This window comes from Lolium perenne, chromosome 4, assembly GCF_019359855.2.
Source record: "Lolium perenne isolate Kyuss_39 chromosome 4, Kyuss_2.0, whole genome shotgun sequence".
NCBI classification, from domain to species: domain Eukaryota; kingdom Viridiplantae; phylum Streptophyta; class Magnoliopsida; order Poales; family Poaceae; genus Lolium; species Lolium perenne.
The window spans coordinates 221,960,009-221,969,398 of NC_067247.2; the positions used below are offsets into that span (position 1 = coordinate 221,960,009).

At 40.3% G+C, this 9,390-nt stretch overlaps 1 long non-coding RNA gene across 4 annotated transcripts; it reads right to left on the reverse strand.

Annotated features, from left to right (window-relative positions):
- Positions 1–5,890: 5,890 nt before the first annotated feature.
- LOC127294972 (uncharacterized) lies at positions 5,891–9,112 on the reverse strand. Of its 4 annotated transcripts, none has more exons than XR_007847291.2 (6): positions 8,925–9,111; positions 8,710–8,846; positions 8,507–8,609; positions 7,994–8,411; positions 7,811–7,866; positions 5,891–6,711 (listed from the first exon to the last, which is right to left on the reverse strand). It is a non-coding gene; the product is annotated as an uncharacterized lncRNA (long non-coding RNA). The 4 variants fall into 4 exon arrangements; XR_007847289.2 differs by having other exon boundaries at positions 7,998–8,411; positions 8,925–9,109; XR_007847290.2 differs by having other exon boundaries at positions 7,811–8,411; positions 8,710–8,840; positions 8,925–9,112.
- Between the last annotated feature and the right edge of the window lie 278 nt (positions 9,113–9,390).

Here is a 9,390-nt window from a genome sequence, read left to right on the forward strand (position 1 = left end):
TGCTTGTTTTATGATGATACTCACATGTTTTATACGTACTTTATGTCATATTTATGCATTTTCCGGCACTAACCTATTAACAAGATGCCGAAGAGCCAGTTACTGTTTTCTGCTGTTTTTGGTTTCAGAAATCCTAGTAAGGAAATATTCTCGGAATTGGACGAAATCAACGCCCAGGATCTTATTTTTCCACGAAGCTTCCAGAAGTCCGGAGAGAAAACGAAGTGGGGCAACGGGGCGGCGACACGCCAGGGCGGCGTGGCCCACCCCCTGGCCGCGCGGCCCTGTTGTGTGGGCCCCTCGTGGCACCCCCTGACCTACCCTTCCGCCTACATAAGCCTTCGTCGATAATAGTTCCAGTACCGAGAGCCACGATACGGAAAACCTTCCAGAGACGCCGCCGCCGCCAATCCCATCTCGGGGGATTCAGGAGATCGCCTTCGGCACCCTGCCGGAGAGGGGAATCATCTCCCGGAGGACTCTTTACCGCCATGGTCGCCTCCGGAGTGATGTGTGAGTAGTTCACCCCTGGACTATGGGTCCATAGAAGTAGCTAGATGGTCGTCTTCTCCTAATTGTGCTATCATTGTTGGATCTTGTGAGCTGCCTAACATGATCAAGATCATCTATTTGTAATTCTACATGTTGCGTTTGTTGGGATCCGATGAATATGGAATACTATGCTATGTTGATTATCAATCTATTATCTATGTGTTGTTTATGATCTTGGATGCTCTCCGTTGCTAGTAGAGGCTCTGGCCAAGTTGATACTGGTAACTCCAAGAGGGAGTATTTATGCTCGATAGTGGGTTCATGTCTCCATTAAATCTGGGGGAGTGACAGCAACCCCTAAGGTTGTGGATGTGCTGTTGCCACTAGGGATAAAACATCAATGCTATGTCTAAGGATGTATTTGTTGATTACATTACGCACCATACTTAATGCAATTGTCTGTTGTTTGCAACTTAATACTGGAGGGGGTTCGGATGATAACCTGAAGGTGGACTTTTTAGGCATAGATGCATGCTGGATAGCGGTCTATGTACTTTGTCGTAATGCCCAATTGAATTTCACAATACTCATCAAAACATGTATGTGCATGGTCATGCCCTCTTTATTTGTCAATTGCCCAACTGTAATTTGTTCACCCAACATGCTATTTATCTTATGGGAGAGACACCACTAGTGAACTGTGGACCCCGGTCCATTCTTTTACATCGTATACAATCTACTGCAATACTCGTTCTACTGTTCTCTGCAAACATCATCCACACTATACATCTAATCCTTTGTTACCGCAAGCCGGTGAGATTGACAACCTCACTGTCACGTTGGGGCAAAGTAATTTGGTTGTGTTGTGCAGGTTCCACGTTGGCGCCGGAATCCCTGGTGTTGCGCCGCACTACACTCCGCCGCCATCAACCTTCGACGTGCTTCTTGGCTCCTACTAGTTCGATAAACCTTGGTTTCTTACTGAGGGAAAACTTGCCGCTGTACGCATCACACCTTCCTCTTGGGGTTCCCAACGGACGCGTGTTGTATGCGTATCAAGCACTTTTTCTGGCGCCGTTGCCGGGGAGATCAAGACACGCTGCAAGGGGAGTCTCCACTTCCAATCTCTTTACTTTGTTTTTGTCTTGATTTACTTTTATTTACTACTTTGTTTGCTGCACTAAAACAAAACACAAAAAAATTAGTTGCTAGTTTTACTTTATTTACTATCTTGTTCTCCATATTAAAAACACAAAAAAATAGTTACTTGCATTTACTTTATCTAGTTTGCTTTATTTACTATTGCTAAAATGAGTAATCCTGAAGTTGAAGTTCGTTCGTTTAAGCAACAAGGGGGAGAATGTTTAAAAGATGCTTGGTATAGAATTAGTGATGCTCATAATAGGTGCACTAAGAAACACTCCACCACTATCCTACTCGGGAATTTTTATGTTGGTATCTCTAGCTGGAATAGGTATGTTCTTGATTGTCTCGCAGGAGGTAATTTCCTAGGCACTCCTGCTTTAGAAGCTAGTTGCATTATTGAGAGTCTATTTGGAATACCACCTATTAATGAAGTTAAAACTGAAATCTCCTTTGAAGATATCATGAAAAAGTTAGAAACCATAGAGCAAAATCTTCCAAGTATTGAGACTAAGTTGGGAGAATTACTCAATAGCACTGATAAATTTGACAAATCTCTAGGTGGAATTAATGAGAGAATTGCCATCTTAGAAACTTGTGCTATTCATGATAATCAAACCCAAAGGATTAGTGAACTTGAAGAAGCTATGGGAACCTTGGGTTCAACTTTTTCTTCTATTAAATTTAAGGAGAAAGCTTATGTGGGTAAGGAGCAAAAGTTCATCTATGTCTCTAAGGTGCCTAAACCAAAAAACCATTATAGGCCTAAAATTGACAAAGCTCTTGATACCACTATAGATAATGGAGCATCCAATGCTTCGTCTCTTGATAACACTTGATACACACTTTCTACGCCTAGCTGAAAGACGTTAAAGAAAAGCGCTTATGGGAGACAACCCATGATTTTACTACAGCACTTTTGTTTTATATTTGAGTCTTGGAAGTTGTTACTACTGTAGCAACCTCTCCTTATCTTAATTTTTTTGCATTGTTGTGCCAAGTAAAGTCTTTGATAGTAAGGTTCATACTAGATTTGGATTGCTGCGCAGAAACAGATTTCTTGCTGTCACGAATTTGAGCAATAGTTTCTGTAGGTAACTCAGAAAATTCTGCCGATTTACGTGAGTGATCCTCAGATATGTACGCAACTTTCATTCAATTTTAGCATTTTCATTTGAGCAAGTCTGGTGCACCTATAAAATTCGTCTTTATGGACTGTTCTGTTTTGACAGATTCTGCCTTTTATTTCGCATTGCCTGTTTGCTATGCTTGATGGATTTTTCTATTCCATTAACTTTCAGTAGCTTTGTGCAATTTCCAGAAGTGTTAAGAATTATTATGTCACCTCTGAACATGTGAATTTTGATTATGCACTAACCCTCTAATGAGTTGTTTTGAGTTTGGTGTGGAGGAAGTTTTCAAGGATCAAGAGAGGAGGGTGATACAATATGATCAAGGAGAGTGAAAGCTCTAAGCTTGGGGATGCCCCGGTGGTTCATCCCTGCATATTTCAAGAAGACTCAAGCATCTAAGCTTGGGGATGCCCAAGGCATCCCCTTCTTCATCGACAACATTATCAGGTTCCTCTAGTGAAACTATATTTTTATTCCATCACATCTTATGTGCTTTACTTGGAGCGTCTGTATGTTTTTATTTTTGTTTTGTTTGAATAAAGTTGTATCCTAGCATTCATTGTGTGGGAGAGAGACACGCTCCGCTGTTGCATATGGACAAATATGTCCTTAGGCTTTACTCATAATATTCATGGCGAAGGTTGAACTGCTTCATTAAATTGTTATATGGTTGGAAACGGAAAATGCTACATGTGGTAATTGGTATAATAACTTGAATAATGTGATACTTGGCAATTGTTGTGCTCATGTTTAAGCTCTTGCATCATATACTTTGCACCAATTAATGAAGAAATACATAGAGCTTGCTAAAATTTGGTTTGCATGATTGGTCTCTCTAAGGTCTAGATATTTTCTAGTAAGGGTCGAACAACAATGAAGACGGTGTAGAGTCTTATGATGCTTACAATATGTCTTTTATGTGAGTTTTTCTGTACCGGTTCATACTTGTGTTTGCTTTAAACAACCTTGCTAGCCTAAACCTTGTATCGAGAGGGAATACTTCTCATGCATCCAAAATCCTTGAGCCAAACACTATGCCACTTGTGTCCACCATACCTACCTACTACATGGTATTTCTCCGCCATTCCAAAGTAAATTGCTTGAGTGCTACCTTTAAATTTCCATTCTTCGCCTTTGCAATATATAGCTCATGGGACAAATAGCCTAAAAACTGTTGTGGTATTGAATATGTACTTATGTATCTTATTTCTTATTAAGTTGCTTGTTGAGCGATAACCATGTTCCTGGGGACGCCATCAACACTTTGTTGAATATCATGTGAGTTGCTATGCATGTTCGTCTTGTATGAAGTAAGGGCGATTTACCATGAGTTGAATGGTTTGAGTATGCATATTGTTAGAGAAGAACATTGAGCCGCTAACTAAAGCTATGATGCATGGTGGAAGTTTCAGTTTTGGACAAATATGCTCAACCTCATATGAGAATATTATTTGTTGTTAAATGCTTATGCATTAAAGAGGAGTCCATTATCTGTTGTCTATGTTGTCCCGGTATGGATGTCTAAGTTGAGAATAATCAAAAGCGAGAAATCCAATGCGAGCTTTCTCCTTAGACCTTTGTACAGGCGGCATAGAGGTACCCCTTTGTGACACTTGGTGAAAACATATGTATTGCGATGATAATCCAGGTAATCCGAGCTAATTAGGACAAGGTGCGGGCACTATTGGTATACTATGCATGAGGCTTGCAACTTGTAGGATATAATTTACATGATACATATGCTTTATTACTACCGTTGACAAAATTGTTTCTTGTTTTCAAAATAAAAGCTCTAGCACAAACATAGCAACCAATGCTTCCCTCTGCGAAGGGCCTTTCTTCTACTTTTATGTTGAGTCAGTTCACCCATTTCCTTCTATCTCAAGAAGCAAACACTTGTATTAACTGTGCATTGATTCTTACATACTTGCATATTGCACTTGTTATACTACTTTATGTTGACAATATCCATGAGATATGCATGTTACAAGTTGAAAGCAACCGCTGAAACTTAATCTTCCTTTGTGTTGCTTCAATGCCTTTACTATGAATTTATTGCTTTATGAGTTAACTCTTATGCAAGACTTATTGATGCTTGTCTTGAAAGTACTATTCATGAAAAGTCTTTGCTAATCCCTCCGTCCCAGTTCGCAAGGCAAAGTTTTCAAATATCTTGGCCCAAGGTGAATTCTCATTGGCTCTAAATTTGCACGTTAAAACGTTAATCGAGTACTAGTGCGCGGTGGTTTCACATGCATGGAGTACTAGTGCGTGGTGGGAGATGAAAAGAGGAGTGTTTGCATGCAAAAATGAATTAGTTTACTCCCACATTAAATGCAAAATGTGCCTAGGAGGTGAGGGATTTTGGGACAAATATTTTTTAGGAATTTGCCTTGCGAACTGGGACGGAGGGAGTATATGATTCAATTGTTTACTCATTGCATTTACATTGCTCCGAATCGCTGCATTCATTACATGTGCTTACAATAGTATTGATCAAGATTATGATGGCATGTCACTTCAGAAATTATCTTTGTTATCGTTTACCTACTCGGGACGAGTAGGAACTAAGCTTGGGGATGCTGATACGTCTCCAACGTGTCGATAATTTCTTATGTTCCATGCTTGTTTTATGATGATACTCACATGTTTTATACATACTTTATGTCATACTAGTTGAATGCCCGTGCGTTGCAACGGTCTCGTACATAGTAATATTTCAGAAAGAATAAAGATTACTCTTTTTTAAACTTTAATAGGTTAAAAAGCTACAATTTAACATCATTTGTACTAAAAGCAAGGTTACAACAATTATTTCTAGTTGACTAAGTTTTCACTTTGCTCATATTCTGCATACCTGTTCAAGTAATAACTTTCATAAACATCGCACGTGCTACTTAAACCTCATATGACGATGTTAGGTTTAGGAGTCGTCCATTACACTTTGGCTTAGTCATACTGCTTACCCTTGGTATCGTTTCATCTCTACACTTTGATCACACATATCATATGAGATACTTGTCTCAACTCTTCCTCGTTTCATCTCTACACTTTGATCACACATATCATATGAGATACTTGTCTCAACTCTTCCTCTTACGTATGGTGTCATGGAATAGAAATGTGCTTAGAAACGATAAACAAGTTGACAATATAACTTTGTTGGAATTATATTTTAACTTCCACCTCTCTTACAGTCATAAACCTGCACCCTAACATGTAACAACAAACTTTATTTCAGCTTTTCGTTTCAACATGACCCTCACAAATCATAAGGTACCCTCACAAATCATAAGATTGTCTCCCTTCCTCTTCTCCTTTTACTGCCGCACAGCTGATTAACTGTGACATGCCATACATTGTGGTGTTGTCCAATCGACGCTAGAAAAAATTGCTGGCCAATCGTTCTCACAACCAGAACCGGTGGATGGATAATGGAGGAAGACCATGCAGCACCTGATAAATTTTTACCAGTATTTGGCTACCACGACAATGCAGAGGTAGCGTCTTTATCTGGCAACTCAGTATTATTTTTGTCTAGCATCTCTTTTGGCTCCGCTTCGCAAGGACTACGTCTGCAACGAGCCTATCACTCCGATCCAGGAAAAAGTCAATATTTCTATCAAAATTCACAAATATTATGCCGAGTATTTTTTTTTCAGCGTCTAGTAACTCTTTTTTCAGTAATATTACTCTGTCCCTGTAGCAAGCCCAAGAAGGACTAACCCAGAGCGATAGAGCTTTTCCTGCCAACTGGGATGCCAGGAAGAAATTGTTGTAGGCGACAACGCTAAGTACCGCTGTAGATATGAGCATTTCCTGCACCGAGGTGGTTATTCCTGCTTTCCCATGAAACCACAGGTGATCGGTGATCAATCGTTGATTTCACGCCACAGGGGTTTCCGTCGGTGTGGGTGATATTGCGATCATCAGTATCTGATTTCTAGAAAAATATAACAGCAAAGCATTAGGTAAAGGACATTTTATCAACCAAAAACAGCCATGGTTCAAATAAACATGGTATGTGAAATCGGTGGCCAAGGAACATCAATTCAGTATCCTCAGTAAGAAGCCTTCAGCTACATATATATTTCTTGGTATGACAAACGAACATTAGCTTAAACATCCATGCATATGCTCAAGCGTGTCTTAGCATCTCACATAGATCATAGATGGTGTTTTGTACATGGCTATAAGAAATCTTAAATCAACATGCAAGGTAGCAGTTTTCAACAAATTCCGGAAACTGTAGACATTGAATGATGAAACACACAAGAAATTTTAGACAAATGCTTCTATCTAAATCAAATTCAAAATTAAATATATACTGCTCACCCCCCACTTTAACACAGGCAACATATAAATAGTGTGATCTTCACAGGCTCACAGCAGTAACTGAATGATATTTTTATTCGCAAAAAAAAAAACTGAATCATATTTTTTCCAGAGAGGTGGGTGGGTATCTCTGGATCAGAGTGCATTCTAGGGTCACTGGGTAGAGAGTTGTGACCAAGAAATCATAGATGTTCATGCTCATAGAAACATATGCCATAACATGGTGCTCTGTCCATTAATTCACACGAATGTACTTCACCGTTAATTCCTTATGCAAGGACCTAACAGTTTACCAAGTTATCGAAACAAACTTTATAGTGAACACTACTTTCGATATCTACTGCTGAGAGCTACTGCTTTGCAACTCAAAAACTGTGACATAAGATGGCAAGAGCAAATAAAACAAAAATTATCCAGAAATAATCAGGTCACAATGATCCAACTTGATTGTCCTCTTCTAAAAAAACCCAAGCAGAAACGATGAAAATTATGTAATTACGAAAGGACTAAAGATCATATGAAAAACTATACTAAGTAAACTTGATGTATATACCGAATAGGAAATGGGCACACTTTGCTTAAGAATTCATTCAAATGACATTATTACATTTCAATACTTGAAAGGCGATCGCCAGTCTTCATTCTTAAGTAACAAGTGTGTAGTCTAACTACTACAAGGCTCATCAAAACAGAATAAAATCACCAACCTAGCATGAAGATCATACGCATCAGTCCACTTCGCCATCCTAGCCCAGCATCCACCCTGCAAAGGTCCATAAAAACAAGAGAACACCACTGATTAAACTGTGACAGTAGAAAAAGCAACAACTAAGAGAAACGTAGCAAGGTCGGCAACTACAAGAAAAAAAAATAAAAAGTGTTAAACTAACATACAAAAAATATGTAACACTTTTTTGTCCAGCTCCACAACAAACATGCAACAATTCACTTCTCTTGTAGTTGTAGGGGCTTGCAATGGAAGAATCATCGTACATAACCTATACTGTTATTCTTCTCCCGCTCCACAACAAATATGCAACAATTCACTTCTCTTGTAGAAGCTCGCGATGGAAAGGCGGGTGGTCAATTTACGTTGCTCGGTGCCAGGCAGTGAGGTCGCCACCAATTTCATGATCCGGCCTGCAGTTCGTAGAAAGGGATTCTGTATGTAATAAGGTCTTTACAAGAACAAATGTAGCTTTTTTAGATCAGAATAAACGTAGTACTCCCCCTCGTAGTACCATCTTCCCATTTTCTCTTTCCGATTTAATCGATCAAATGGTGATGGCAGTAAAAGGTAACCAGATTCTACATGGGACATGATTTGTATTGATCAGATCGCCCTGGAGTAAAAGAAGAAATAATCTTTGACAGGAAGAAACCGATCTGGAGAAAATATGTACCGATTACGATTGAGCCCAGTCCCAAAAGCAACCATCAGGGATGGCGTCAATTGCCGTTGGTCAAATCGCAACTCCACCGGACGTTCTCGCGCTCAGGCGCCGCCTGAAGATGCAGTAGAGCGAGGTGTGAAAGATTTCTTCCAGTGGTAACTGCCGGCTACTGAAACCTCCAATCAAGGTCGCCCCAAACTACCCATCCCTACCTCCCCTCCGATCTGGATCTTCTGTGCGCGCAGATAGCTTACTTCTCCTCCCCTGCTGGTGGCTCTCCCTTCCTCCATGGGCATGGCCATGGCGAGCAGGGCGTCCATGGTGAGCTCTCTTCCCTTCCTCCCTGCAACTAAAAACAAGGTTGTGCTGGATGATAGTAGACATGGTAGAAGTGAGGCTACCGAAGAGATAATGAACTGATGGTTACCTATGGGCTGTGGCGTCATCGACAAGGTTAATTTCTCCGCCGTCGTCGCCGTGAGCGGTGTCAGCGAGATAGAAAGGAGACGAAAAGTTTGATATGGCGTGAGCCAAGGTAGGTTCGGCGGTGGCGTATGAATGATACTCGTGGTCTGGATGGATGAGACATGCGTGCGTGGGTGGCGGCAGTTGTTATTTCCCATTTATTTCGGTTTTCTTTCGTCTAGTCGTGGGTTTCCATGAATTTGTGCGATGATCGATGGAAGTCCTCCTGACGTACCAACCAACCATCTCACCACCTCTAGCCATTTAATATAGTAGAGATTTATGCATTTTTCGGCATTAACCTATTAACAAGATGCCGAAGAGCCAGTTGTTGTTTTCTGCTGTTTTTGGTTTCAGAAATCCTAGTAAAAAATATTCTCGGAATTGGACGAAATCAACGCCCAGGATCTTATTTTTCCACGAAGCTT